Genomic DNA, 15,674 nt, shown 5'->3' on the forward strand with positions numbered 1-15,674 from the left:
ACCAGATGAGGAAAATCTTGCTGATCCCCATGCAGTGATGTAGAATGTTGTAGAATGTTGGTTAGTGTTGGGCTGTCTACTGTGTCAAATGCTGCTGAGAGAACAAGGAGAACCAGGAAACAACAATGGTATTCATTGAGGATGATCAGGGCATCATCAAACACTTTTTTGGTTGCTATTTCAATGCTTCATATGGGTCTGAAACCAGATTTGTTGGATTGGAGGAGGGAGTTTGCTTCAATGTTTTGTAAGAGTCATGTGGCCACTGCTTTCATAAGGATCTTACTTAGGAAGTGAAGATGGCAGATGGGGAGGTAGTTTCTGAGGTCATCAGTGTGCAGTGCTTCCTTCTTGAGAAGCAGAAGGATCTGTCCTGTCTTGAGGATCGAGGAATATGTACCTTGAGTGAGGGAATTGTTGAATCGTTCATGTAATGGAGTAGCGTCTTCAGTTGGAAGGGTCTTGAGTACAAAGTCATGGAGGATATCATCATCATCTAATGTGGCCTTTACAGATGCTCAGCTGGCAGTAAGATCTTCCATGGTGAAAGTCTTGTAAGTTGTCCAGGTAGTGATGGATTTATGAGGTGGGATGTGCAGTGTGCTGTCAGTTATGGGGTTGGTTTCTATGTGCTTGAAGATCATGATGAAATTGTTGATGAAGAAAGAATAGATGGCAGTGGATTTTTTGATCTATCTTAGTAGAGTTGGGTCAAGCAGAGGTTTGCTGCAATGCTTGATGGTTTTGAAGATTAAGAATTGTATTATTATTCATTCATTCATTTAATTTTATTAGACGTAGGTGTTACAGCAATTACATACATATAAAATTAAACATTCCATACAACAATAAAATCAAAATACAAAGTTTTCCTTGTGAACATGTTTTAGATGGGACTAGTCCAAATCAGCTTAGAAAGTCCATCAGCCAACATCCTTAGCACATAATTCCAATATTCGGGTGTTACTCATTGCAGACAGCCATATATGAATCATGTACATAAGATTTCCATTTAAACCATGCTCCATGAATGTACATACTTGTCCTGAAAACCATGTTAACTACATCAGTTGAATTGCACAATGAAGTAGCATCCCTTACTGATCTAATGTTTCTCTCTCTCAGCAGTGGCTTGATCCTAACCTGACATAGCCTGAACACACTAATAAAAAATGTGCCAGATATTCTTTGGTAGACAAGTAGGCCGGATAAAGATATTCAGCACCAGTATTTAATTTATTGGTAAGGGATGCAGTAGGCAATATTCCAAAACGAAATTTCATAAACTGTGTTCTAGCAAAACAGGGGGAGGGGCAATCAGGTTGATGCATCTTTCTCTCCCCAGATTAGATTTATGGGACCAATATTCACTTACCAGCTTTGAACTTGCACTGAAAGTTAACATTCCTCTTTTGATCTGTACATCATGAGCCCCTTTTGTAATCATTTCTATAAGATCATGTTGGTCTGCATGTGCCTTAAGCATAGAGATAATAGTATATGGTTTACATGTGTACACCAGAGCACAGATACCTGACACGTAGGTCCTCTGCTGCCTTCCTATATTTAGATCAATGGGTTGAGGACCAGAGCTGAATCCAATAAAGTATGTGTTTGGGAGATACATCATCTGTTATGCTCGTCCGGCCCTAGCTCAGTTAACAGAATAAACCATGAGGTATTAGCTGGTAAGAGCAACCCACTTTTTAGACATTTTTGCTTAAAGACTGCCAGTCTCGGGTGATGTTCCAAGGCAGGTGAAAAAGCACCTCGCCCAAAGATCATGTAGAAGTGGACCATTGCAGTACAACCACGGTCAAGTTTCATACCAGTTCCTTTAAAGTGTGTAATTCACTAACAATCACTCAAGAAATCAAGACCATATAGCAAAAGCTGTCACCTATTTGAAGACATTACCTCGAATCTCTATACTTACAGGGTAATTCATAGAATTTCGCAGAAAAGTGTCGCAAGCGGCTGGCGCAGAGTGTCCGCGTGCGATTGACTGCGCCAGGCACGTGCGCTAAAACCGATTTCCGTGCACAGCGTATTCATGGATTTTAGGCTCCCAAACCAGCCGTGGCGCAGAGTATCGCAGCGACCCTGCAGCAGCGCCAGTAACGCCCCCAAGAACGCCCTCGCGCAAGGAAAAGCCATCAAAATCGCTAAATCATCGCAAAGGGCTGCGCTAACCCTGGACCAGTTTACAGGGCTGCCAAACAAGGAACGCAAAGCGGGTAACGTGCATATCAGGGGTACGCGTGAAGTTATACACGCGATTAGCCAGGGTACGTGTATTACAGGGGTACGCGGGAAGTTTAACACGCGATTGGCCAGGGTACGTGTATTACAGGGGTATGCGGGAAGTTTAACATGCGATTATCCAGGGTACGTGTATTACAGGGGTACGCGGGAAGTTTAACACGCGATTAGCCAGGGTACGTGTATTACAGGGGTACGCGGGAAGTTTAACACACGATTGGCCAGGGTACGTGTATTACAGGGGTATGCGGGAAGTTTAACATGCGATTATCCAGGGTACGTGTATTACAGGGGTACGCGGGAAGTTTAACACGCGATTAGCCAGGGTACGTGTATTACAGGGGTACGCGGGAAGTTTAACACGCGATTGGCCAGGGTACGTGTATTACAGGGGTATGCGGGAAGTTTAACATGCGATTAGCCAGGGTACGTGTATTACAGGGGTACGCGGGAAGTTTAACACGCGATTAGCCAGGGTACGTGTATTACAGGGGTACGCGGGAAGTTGAACACGAGATTGCCGAGGGTACGTGTATTACAGGGGTAGGCGGGAAGTTTCACACGCGATTAGCCAGGGCACGTGTATCACAGGGGTACGCGGGAATTATCACATGCGATTTGGCTGTGTACGTGTATTACAGGGGTACACGGGAAGTTTTACACGCGATTCGGCTGGGTACGTGCATTACAGGGATGCGATTTGGCCAGGTACGTGTATTACAGGGGTGCGCAGGAATTATCACACGCGATTTGGCTGGGTACATGTATTACAGGGGTGGTGGGAATCATCACACGCGATTTGGCTGGGTACGTGTATTACAGGGGTGCGTGGGAAGTCACACGCGATTAGGCTGGGTGGGTCCTCACAGGTGTTCCCTGTACACCCTCCACGGCCCCTGCAGGCAGCCTACAAAACAGGGGACTACCCTGCACACCTGCTCATGTCCCCCTGCACCCCCACCCCCCAGCAGTGCAGGGGCAGCCTCCACCAGGCCCCCACCCATGCCTCCCACCAACCCCAACCCCCAGCAGTGCAGGGGCAGCCTCCACCAGGCCCCCACCCATGTCTCCCACCACCCCCACCCCCCCGCCACCAGGGGCACCCTCCACCAGGCCCCCACCCATGCCTCCCACCACCCCCACCCCCCCGCCACCAGGGGCAGCCTCCACCAGGCCCCCACTCATGTCTCCCACCACCCCCACCCTCCCGCCACCAGGGGCAGCCTCCACCAGGCCCCCACCCATGTCTCCCACCACCCCCACCCCCCCGCCACCAGGGGCAGCCTCCACCAGGCCCCCACCCATGCCTCCCACCACCCCCAACCCCCAGCAGTGCAGGGGCAGCCTCCACCAGGCCCCCACCCATGCCTCCCACCACCCCCACCCCCCAGCAGTGCAGGGGCAGCCTCCACCAGGCCCCCACCCATGTCTCCCACCACCCCCACCCTCCCGCCATCAGGGGCAGCCTCCACCAGGCCCCCACCCATGTCTCCCACCACCCCCACTCCCCCCTGCCACCAGGGGCAGCCTCCACCAGGCCCCCACCCATGCCTCCCACCACCCCCAACCCCCAGCAGTGCAGGGGCAGCCTCCACCAGGCCCCCACCCATGTCTCCCACCACCCCCACCCTCCCGCCACCAGGGGCAGCCTCCACCAGGCCCCCACCCATGTCTCCCACCACCCCCACCCCCCCGCCACCAGGGGCAGCCTCCACCAGGCCCCCACCCATGCCTCCCACCACCACCAACCCCCAGCAGTGCAGGGGCAGCCTCCATCAGGCCCCCACCCATGCCTCCCACCACCCCCACCCCCCAGCAGTGCAGGGGCAGCCTCCACCAGGCCCCCACCCATGTCTCCCACCACCCCCACCCCCCCCGCCACCAGGGGCAGCCTCCACCAGGCCCCCACCCATGCCTCCCACCACCCCCAACCCCCAGCAGTGCAGGGGCAGCCTCCACCAGGCCCCCACCCATGCCTCCCACCACCCCCACCCCCCAGCAGTGCAGGGGCAGCCTCCACCAGGCCCCCACCCATGTCTCCCACCACCCCCACCCTCCCGCCACCAGGGGCAGCCTCCACCAGGCCCCCACCCATGTCTCCCACCACCCCCACCCCCTCCGCCACCAGGGGCAGCCTCCACCAGGCCCCCACCCATGCTTCCCACCACCCCCAACCCCCAGCAGTGCAGGGGCAGCCTCCACCAGGCCCCCACCCATGTCTCCCACCACCCCCACCCTCCCGCCACCAGGGGCAGCCTCCACCAGGCCCCCACCCATGTCTCCCACCACCCCCACCCCCCCGCCACCAGGGGCAGCCTCCACCAGGCCCCCACCCATGCCTCCCACCACCCCCAACCCCCAGCAGTGCAGGGGCAGCCTCCACCAGGCCCCCACCCATGCCTCCCACCACCCCCACCCCCCAGCAGTGCAGGGGCAGCCTCCACCAGGCCCCCACCCATGTCTCCCACCACCCCCACCCTCCCGCCACCAGGGGCAGCCTCCACCAGGCCCCCACCCATGTCTCCCACCACCCCCACCCCCCCACCACCAGGGGCAGCCTCCACCAGGCCCCCACCCATGCCTCCCACCACCCCCAACCCCCAGCAGTGCAGGGGCAGCCTCCACCAGGCCCCCACCCATGTCTACCACCACCCCCACCCTCCCGCCACCAGGGGCAGCCTCCACCAGGCCCCCACCCATGCCTCCCACCACCCCCAACCCCCAGCAGTGCAGGGGCAGCCTCCACCAGGCCCCCACCCATGTCTCCCACCACCCCCACCCCCCCGCCACCAGGGGCACCCTCCACCAGGCCCCCACCCATGTCTCCCAACACCCCCACCCACCAGCACTGTGGGGCACGTGGCCAGCAGGCAGTCAGGCAGCAGCAGGTGGGAGCGTGCTCAGGGCTCTGGGGGGCAGTAATTTGGCCTCCTGGCCAGGAGCATGGTCTCTCGTGTGTGAACGCGTGGACAGCCTGATAGGGAGTGAAATCCCACACGTCAGCAAAGGCCCTTAGCGCGTAAACCCGTCAACAGCATATGCGCGCCTATAGTCACCTGCACGTGCAGGAAATTGTTGCGTGACATGTCCCAGTGTCAAAGCGTGTGATTGGTGAAAATGGATCTACACGCAGAAGTGACAAAGCGTGTGATTGGTGAAAATGGATCTACACGCAGAAGTGACAAAGCGTGTGATTGGTGAAAATGGATCTACACGCAGAAGTGACAAAGCATGTGATTGGTGAAAATGGATCTACACGCAGGAGTGACAAAGCGTGTGATTGGTGAACGTATACGCCGCGTAAGTGACGCTGTACGTGTGGGCCAGTATATAAGGTACATGTAGAACACCATTTCCTTGTACGTGCTTTTCGTGGAGAGCGAGTGGGTGAATTCTGTACTTCTTGTCGTTTCACACGCGATTTACTTCACGGCGTTTCCAGTTCGTATTCCCTGTTACCTCTGACAGCTTTTTCTCTTTTTTCTCTTTTACTGGTTTACCTGGGCCTGTTCCCTCAAACAGTGTCCCCTTCTACTGTTGTCCTGTCTTCTCAGACAGCGTACACATCTTCTTTTGGCGGGGGTTTAGCCAGCCAAACGCGCTCATTTTTCACGCTCTTTTACCTGGCAGACGGTGAGTCACGCACGTATCCAACTTCTGTGCTTGCCCCGTGTGTAGCCTACCCCTTCAGAGGTCATTCTAGGCTGCGTGTGACACGCATACATTCATTCTTGTGTTACTGGGTGCCACAGCGTAGTGCAGGTTTTTCTTTCTGCACACGTGGTCTAGGAGGGGTTGCGTGCACGTCATCTCCCTTTTTTGGGCCTCCTGTGCGTTGCGTGACCCGTCATCTTTCCCCAGGGGTTACAATCAGCCGTGCTAGAGCACTAGGGTACAATTACCATCTGGTACCCAACCCCTTTGACCCCCAATTGCCCAGGACAATTGTCTACAGCCACTCCCATACGCACATTAATATCAGTGCCATGGCTGGGAGGCGAGGATTCCGTAAGGGTGGCAAAGGTGGAAGAGCCACAAGTGGTGGCCGTGGTGGATCCGGTAGGGGACGTGGTCGTAACTTGCAGGGTGAGCCTGTCCCCCCATGTGTGGAGGACCAGTCAAGGGCACCCATCATCCCCCCCCTCCCGTTGAGGCTGAAGTGGCTGACACCATCCATGCTCAGCCCTTGTTGGACCAGCCCATTGTGGCACCAGACCTGGCTGACTCCATGGCTGACTTCCAGGTCAGCAGGGCTACGACACGTGCGCTGGTGCACGTTGATGCCATCATGCCACGTGGATCTGGGGCAGCAAGGTCATCTGCTGCACCAAGGAGGCAGGGCAGAAAGGCTGCAGGAGCAGCTGCGGCTCCATCCACCCCAGCCCTCACACACCCAGCCAGGACAGTGTCGGTCCTAGTCCATGCTGCTGACATTCCCCCTGACACCATCACACTAGAGCCAATGCTTGCACCAACTCCCATGCTGAGTGTGCAATCCCACACTCCTGATACAGAGTCCACCAGGGCTCCTGCCCCTAGTGTCCAGAGCGGCGCAGGACACTCAGGATCACCACCACCTTCCAAGCGGAAGAGGAAGAGTGCTCGTCCGGCACAGGCTGATGCCCCAGACACGGCTACACAGTCCGGCCCGTCCAGGAAGCCCAGCTTCACGGATGACGAACTGAATGCACTTGTCGAGTATGTGTCCGGACATTACAACGAGATGGTCATTGTTGCAGGATCCAAGACCACACCTGCACAACGCCAGGCACACTGGCAGACCGTTGCGGACATCGTAAGTGCCCTTGGAATCGTGAGGCGCACAGCCAATGATTGCTATAAGCGCTGGAATGACCTAAAGCGCAGGGCAAAGAGTAAGCTGGCCTCAAGTCATGCCGCAACTCTAGTGACTGGAGGTGGGTCTCCAGTAGTAGACATGGAACTCACTCCACATGAGTCAGTCGCTGGGACCTACGTCACGGAGGAACAGATCCAAGGCGTGGGAGATCTGGCTGATTACGAGGCATTGTCCGGTGAGTGCACATGCATGTGTGTGTCATCCATGTGCATGGTGTGTGTGTGAGGGCTTCTGTTCGGGTGCCAGGTGAGAGTGTGTGCGCCTGAGTCGTATGGGTCAGCCATGTGCTTCATGCAATCCTTCCTGCGCAGCTGCATTTGGCCATAGCAGTATCCCTTCTGCCAACAGTAGACATCTAGCACAACTGCACGCCAGTTGCCCTTGAAGTGTCACCTTGACACAACATATTTGCTTCTTTTTCACTGTTCATTCAGTCAGTTTGTTTGCATTCCACCACTTTCACTAGGCATGTCGCTGTCCACTAGTCACATGTCTGACATGGGTATGGTAAAGTGGAGTGACTTTGTTACCTGGATATCATTTGTACACACATGTCCCTGTGCAATTTGACCATTTCAGACTGGCAGCTCCAGGTGAAAAATCAGACCTGTTAGAATTAGAAAAGCTATTACATGCGGGAACTGGACTGAATGAATAGGTGCTGCCCTCCTCTCCATCTTCACTCAATAGCAATGGTACATGCCATCTGTGTGATGGCATGTGTGTTTCACCTGCCAATCACAGGCCAATGTGTGATGCCACTGCCAGGCAGCATGCAGAAAATGTGTTCATCTTCCATCTTGGTGTCATCAGTGTGTGCCATTTGCCTGCACTTCATACGCAGTGAGGGTGCATGCATGGGAGGGTTTTAGTCATGTGGGACATGTGTCAATCAAGTACTGGTTCTCTTGCTGCTCAGCCCTCAATGTGTGCCATGGTGCTAATGCCTGTTTCCATTTCTTTGTTTACATGTCTTTGCAGGGGAAGACGCACCTGATACTGCTGGGGTTGTGGAGATGGCGCAGACCCAGGAGGTGTCCCAGGGCCGACCAACCACCAGTGAGGGACGTGGTGTGGTGGTGGGGTAGAACCCACAAGTGCTGCAGGTCGTGCTCTCAAGGGGTGTCTCTGGCTGCACCTCCCCCGAGCTGTACTCAGGTGTTGATTCGGATGAGACCTACGTGCCGTCGCAGGTGAGTGTTCCAGGGAGGGATTCTGTTCTGTCTCACCCACCTGCACCAGGGTCAGTACCCTCCATGGGGATGTCAGTGTTGGCAGCTACGCCTTCGGTGGTTACGGATGCAGGGTCACACTCCGCGACATCTGATCCTGTTCCTGGGCCAGCAGATCAGAGGGGGAATGCAGTCCTGCAGCCTCAGGCAGTGCCGGCACAGCAAGGCGCAGTTCGCCTTGCCCCAGACAGGTGTGGTGCCCGCCGACGTGGTGGCCGTACGCCACCCGGCAATACCGCATGGGAGCAATCCATTTACGGTATGGCTACCCAACAGGCTGCATCATCCGAGATGATGGCTCAGGCCATGGATAGGGTGGCCACTTCCATTGTCCCCCCAGAAAGGCTGATGGAGCGACTAGAGCAGGCAACCGACTCCATCTGCCAGTCACACAGGGAGGACATGTTGGGGTCCAACAGGGACAGGCGGGCGGCACTGGCGACTCTGCAGGAGGCCATCTCCATTGAGTCCCAGGGCCACAGGGAAGCCCTGAGGCAGGAGCTCCTACACCTCAGGACGACTCTTGTTGAGCTTGAGGCTTCAACACACCAAAGGACAGAACAGCAGCTGGAGCGTCTCACCCGTACGCTCTCAGCTGAGATGCAGGCAACGAGGGCGGAGGTCCGGGCATCCCGTGAGTTGTTGCATGGGGACCTCCGCACACTCATCCTCCAGAACCAGACCTACCACACCCGCATGCTTGCAGCCATGGAGGAGCAGACTAGGGCCTTGCGTGGGCTGCCTCCCATAGTGCAACCACCTCCGGATGCAGCTGCACAGGGTGATAATAGCGACAGCAGTGATACTCCCACAATAGGGTAGCCGTGTGGGCCATGAGCCCATGGAGGTGTTTTATCTTCCCAGGATCCACGCAGGTGGGTTCTGGTGTGCATCCTGTCCTCGGACCTCCTGGGTGGCCTCCCCAACCCCCCCGGGCCCATCAATGGCCATTTTTGATTGTTTCTTATTTTTATTTTTATTTTGATTTCTTTTATTCCCAATTTTTTTGGGACGATCTGTTGGCTTCGATCTGTTGGCTTCGATCTGTTGGCTTTGATCTGTTGGCTTCCGTGGTTCCTGTGGGCATACGCTGCATTGTGGCTGGGCACATGCAGGCTTGTAATGTATTTGGTTCAGATGCTTGGGTTTGAGTCACACACACCCCTCCTGCTTCCCGTTTCCATGGGCTTGCAAAGGGTGTGCCCAAGTGACAGTGAATTATACAGTGACGTTGGACTCCCATGAGCTGTGTGGCCAGTCTGTAGTCAATACTGTGTATACATTCATAGTGCATATTGCTGTTGTGTTGTACACTGCATGTTGCATTGATGTGTAACTCTTCTTCTGTGTCTACCTCCCAATTTGCAGGTCCCTTCCTCAAGTCCACACAAGGACCTCTAGTCTGGAGATGGGGACCATGTTGGCAGCAGTGCACCTTCAACTCTACATGGCGCCAACACTGCACAGTTGGTAGTGGTGGGAGTGCAGGCATTTCCAGGTGGTGAGACTACTAATATGTAACATTTGTGATGTCATGTTAATGGTACTACGTGCTCAAGTATGTTGTTGGTCCGGCATTGCTGTGAGCATTTCAGGTGTTGCAGGTTTCTAATAGTGCCACTGTACATAGTGAGAGTGATGTCATGTTGTGGGGATTACTTTGTTTACCTGCAATTAGCATGACATGGCACGGTGTGTCGTGTGGCAGTGCTGGGGTTGGGTTGGCTGACATGGCACTGTCCTCTTGTTGCATTTTGCAAGTGGGTATTCATTTTAGCTGCTTCAATGTGTAACTTCACAAAACTGCATTGGTGGTGTCTGTGTGGGTAGGGATGCACACATTGTGACACTTCCAGGTGAACAATCTCAGGCTGACATGGTATTCCCGGTTCATTCTCCAGACATTCAGGATCAATGTCAGGTTGAGTCATCATTGATTGTCAGATGGAATGTGCCAGGGCAGTGTGCACTCCACAGGGGTGTGATTTCTATGTGAAGTAATTAGCCACTAGCTGTGTACGGGCTGCCTCCCCCCGTGCCCTTTCCCCTCCCATGCGCAGCGGCTGTGCATGTGGTTGGGGATGTGGGGCCACCACCATGTCCACGGCCAGGCCCCGGCGTGTTGCAACGTTGTGCAGGACACATGCTGCCACTATGATCCTGCACACTACTGGGGGAGCGTATAACAGCTGCCCGCCAGAACGGTCAAGGGAGCGAAAGCGTGACTTTAGCACTCCGAATGTGCGCTCCACTATGCCCCTGGTTGTAATGTGGGCTGTGTTATATCTTACCTGGGGTGGCGTGGTGGGGTTCCAAATTGGCGTCATCATGTGGGGGCTGAGAGGGTAGGCACTGTCCCCTGTGGAGGTGGGGATTGGTATCATTGGTGAGGTTGTGACCTTGCTCAGTATCCAACATGCATGCATGTGCAGTGGCATACATACTCACCAAGCAGCCATGTATCGCCATGCCGCCCAGCTTCTAGGTCCCGGCTTAGGGTGGACATTCGGTAAATGAAGCTGTCGTGGGTGGAGCCGGGATAGTTGGCATATACTGAGGTGATGATTCCCTTGGCATTACATGCTACCTGCACGTTGATGGAATGCCAGTGCTTGCGGTTCCTATAGATGTGCTCAGTTGCCCTGGGGGGACGTAGAGCCACATGGGTGCAGTCGATGGCACCTAGCACTTTGGGGAATCGTGCCACTGCGTAAAAATCCAGGGCGGCAGCATGCCTTTCTGCAGGTGTTCTGGGCAGGTATATGTGCCTGCGGACTGATGGGCGTGCAGTCATGATGTTCAAGACCTGGTGTAGGCAGCGTGACTGGGTGGCCTGTGACACCCCACCCACTATGGCACTTGTCCGCTGAAATGATCCAGTGGCTAAGAAGTGCAGTACATTGAGGACCTTCTCCAGGGGGCTGAGTGCTTGGGAGCACAGGGTGGGTGATGTGAGGTCATCCTCCCACTCAGTCACCAGGTCCAGTATGATGTGTGGTGGAAACCTGTACCTCCCATACACCTGGTCATCAGGCATCCCGAAAAGGCTGGTTCTGGGTGTGAATATTCTGGCCCTGACTATCCTCCTCCTCCTCCTTTGGTAGCCCACTGCCACTGCTTCTAGGAACGGTATGTTCATCCTGGCGTCTGAGCTTGTTATTGTTAAAGTCCGCAAATGTATGCTTTGCGCGTGTTCTAGGCGAGCGTGTGACCCGCGCACCCCTGGAATCCAGTTCCCAGTCCAATAGCGTGTGGAAATTCACACGCACCACGGGATACAGCGTGTGACCCGCGCACCCCTGGAATCCAGTTCCCAGTCCAATAGCGTGTGGAAATTCACACGCACCACGGGATACAGCGTGTGACCCGCGCACCCCTGGAATCCAGTTCCCAGTCCAATAGCGTGTGGAAATTCACACGCACCACGGGATACAGCGTGTGACCCGCGCACCCCTGGAATCCAGTTCCCAGTCCAATAGCGTGTGGAAATTCACACGCACCACGGGATACAGCGTGTGACCCGCGCACCCCTGGAATCCAGTTCCCAGTCCAACAGCGTGTGGTAATTCACACGCACCACGGGATACAGCGTGTGACCCGCGCACCCCTGGAATCCAGTTCCCAGTCCAATAGCGTGTGGAAATTCACACGCACCACGGGATACAGGTTCGCTGACGTACTTGCGTGTGTAAGTGGCCGCGCACCCATTAAATACACGTACATAGGCCAATCGCGTGTACGCGCACTTTTGTCCAATTACACGCGATGACACTCTGACGTGCAGTATCTCCACGTGTGCCCCGTCATCACGTGCTGAGTGGGGAACACCCGTGCGGGTCACGTCACAGACACGCTTACGCGCTGAGGGACTCTGGTCCAATAGAATCGCGTATGCGTGCTGACGCGCTTACGCGCTAAGGGCCTTTCCTCGGATTTCACGCTGACGTGCAGGATTTTCACGTGCCAAATCACTCCGTATCAAGCTGGCCACGCGAAAACACACGGAAGCCCACGCTCCTGCCCAGAAGGCCGAGTTACTGCCCCCCAGTGCCCTGAGCAGCCTCCCACGTGCCATCTGCTGCTGTCTGCCTGCCTGCCTGCCTGCTGCCACCGTGCCCTGCCATTTGGTGCCTGCACATCAGCCATCTGCAGGGGTCCAGTTGCTGTGTCCACCCCTGCTGGAACTGAAGACTCCCGACTGGGATTACATCGCTCCACAGCCCAGCCCCAGGACCCAGTTGCCCACCCACACCTGCCTCTGGGGTTGCCATGTCGGGCACTTCCACATCTGGCACCAGTGGCAACCCCAGGCCAGAGGGGCAGAGGGGCACCAGCTTCACTGTCACCGAAGTTGGTGTCCTGGTGGAGCATGTCCTGGGGCAGTATGATGCCCTCTTTGGATCGTCCCGCGCCAGCAAGGAAGGACGGCAGAGGATCTGGGCCGACTGTGTGGTTGCCATCAACGCGGAGGGGGTGGCAACCCGCGACGTCCTGAAGATCAAGAAGCGCTGGGAGGACTTGAGGTCCAGGACCCTTGTGAAGGCCCGGCGCCTCGTGGAGGGGGGCCGGGGCCGCATGAGTTCAATCCAGATGAGGGTCCTGGAACGCGTACGCCCAGCGCTCCACGCCCAGATCCTTGAGAGGGAGGCCCGTCTGGAGTTGAGCGGTAAGTGTCCATGCATTACTGTGTGAGACAGGGCATGTTGCGGTGTGCTGGTTCTATGATACTTGCCTGTATGTGTGCCATAGGCCATGTATGCATGTATGTGTGCAGGGACATCATGGTAATGAATGTGCGACCAGTGATGTGTGATGCACATGGTTGTTGCATGTGTTGAAATGCCGCATGGGGAGCCCTATTCAGATTTTGAACATGAGAGCATGCCAGTCTCTGTACCTGGACATGGGTGGGGGTGAGGGATGGGTGCTGATGCCAGGTACATATATGGTAGCCATGTCTGTGTGCCTGACCTGCGTGTCTGTGACTTGTGCATGCCATGGATGCATGACACATGTGTGTGACAATGCAGAGATTCAGTAAAGCAGCCAAATTACCCTTGTATCCGCTGTGTTTGGTGTGTTTGGGGCCAGATGGATGTGACTGAGGTGAAGTGTGTGCATGTGATGGGCATGAGCCATGATGCATGTGAGTTACATATCATTGAATGTTTCAAGAGTCCATTGGACATGCATGGAAATGTCCATGGCATGCACCATGCCTGTTACTGTGTGTGTTTTGCCTGGACTGACCCATGTGTTGTGGAGGGACATGATGGAAGTGTACTTTGACAGTGGTGCTCATCTGCTATTGCTTCCTGTCTAGGGGACCATTGTACAGTGCCCTGATGCTTGTGTTCTTTGTCTCCCTCTACGCAGCGGCTAGTGAAGAAGAGGGCGGAGACGGCGCTGTGGAGCAAGGCGGCGGGGATGCCCCCACGGCTGCAACGGAAGGGGTGGGTGAGCCCCCACAGGGGCCTGCTACGGTGGGAGACGGTGAGGAGCCATCCAGGTTGGTGGTTTGCACAGAGGAGGAGGAGGCCGCCACTGGGGCACACATGGGGCCTGGTGGGGGCATCCCTGCTGGTGCAAGTGGTGCAGTCCAGGGCCAGGGGCAGGAGGCAGCACAGGTCACCGTGGAGGGGCCTGTGCATGTCGCTGTCCCTGACCCTGTGAGTGCACCACCATGCACCAGCAGGGATGCCCTGTCCCAGGCCTGTCCGCAGGTAGAGGGGATGTCCATGTCACCTGACTCCCCTCCACCTGCGGACGTGGGAACCCCTGGCCGTGCGGAGAAGGTCCTGATTGGGGTCGCGATGCGCACACCTGTGATTCGTGATGCCGTGCGTGCTTCCCGGGAGGAGCACGCACGTCATCACGAAGTGCACCGTGCCGACGTGGCCCAATTGGGATCGGCCATGTTCGGGGGTTTCCTGCATGTGTTGGCCAATGTGGCGGCCCTCTCCTCCTCTGTGCAGGCTATCCACCAGTCGTTCTCCTTGCCGTCTTCCAGCCCAGATGCCACCAGGGCCCCCTGTGGACCTGCCCCGACCAATGCAGCCAGCTCGGTGGGGATCCCATCCCTGCCACAGTCGGGAGTCAGAGATCCAGCAGGGGTGGACACCAGAGCAACTGGACCCCAGCAGATGGAGGATGTGACGGCATCATCGGGCAGGGCACGTGCACGACGGCGTCGGTGGTTTCCATCAGCCTGGATGCCGTCGTGCTGGCACAGGCAGTTGCGTCGGAGGCAGCAGCAGGCTCAACGTGGGAGGCATCATGGCTCGGGGCCATCAACATCAGGGGTGCAGGCATCGGCCGGAGGGCAGGAGAACCCTGGAATGGGAGTGGCTTCCGTGTGGGAGAGGTTGTGCCAGCGGATAGGTGCGGAGCGGCAGCGGGCAGAGGAGGAACGGCTCACGATGGTCAGGGCGGAGGACTCCATGCGGAGGGCGCTGAGGCGGGCTGAGTGCCTCGAGGGTCTTCGCAGGGAGTTTGAGCTTGACACTGCGTTATCCCTGCGGGACCTCGGGCCAGGGAACATGCCCGCCTCCAAGCCATTGACCAGGAGTTCGATGATGCCCTGGCCCATGACAACAACCAGTGAGCCGTCCGAATAGCCCGCTGCCTTTGTATATAGTTGTATAGTTAGGGTTAGGTTTCCTTTGTTTTTTTGATTTTTTTTTGGTTGCGATTGGACAATGCCCCACTTTTTTGTATATAGTTCACTTTTTAGTTAGTAGTCAGTTAGGTTTAATTTGGTAGGGCTCATGGACCCAGGATGATCTTCTTCATTGGCTTATTTTAATTTTTCAGATTATTTTCTTGGACATTCATCTTGTTTTGTTTGATTTGCTTTGTGTTTTTTCTTATTTCATTTCCATTCTACTTGCTGTTAAATACATATTATTTTTTTAATCTTCAATGTGTCGTATCATCTCATTGCTTTCAGGCATGTCATGTTGGGTGTTTTGTCATTCACTTGCAGCCATTGTGTGTGACAGACATGTGTTAAATTGCATTATTTAAATTGGGGGTGTAACATGTAATTGCCTTTGATATGTGGGTGGGTGTGATAGTTGGTTGGGCCTTTTGGCAGGGGAGGATGGGCATTACGGACATGATTGGGGAATGTTGGGACCCAGGTGCAGGGAGGCATGGATTGGACATGGGTGGGGGCCTGCTGGCAGGTGCCCCACAGTGCTGGGGGGGTGGGGGGGTGTTAGACATGAGTGGGGGCCTGGTGGAGGATGACCCTGCACTGCTGGGGTGTGGGGGTGGTGGGTGACATGTGTGGGGGCCTGGTGGAGGCTGACCCTGGTGGC

This window comes from Ambystoma mexicanum, chromosome 7q (genome assembly GCF_040938575.1).
Source record: "Ambystoma mexicanum isolate Mex_15411 chromosome 7q, UKY_AmexF1_1, whole genome shotgun sequence".
NCBI classification, from domain to species: domain Eukaryota; kingdom Metazoa; phylum Chordata; class Amphibia; order Caudata; family Ambystomatidae; genus Ambystoma; species Ambystoma mexicanum.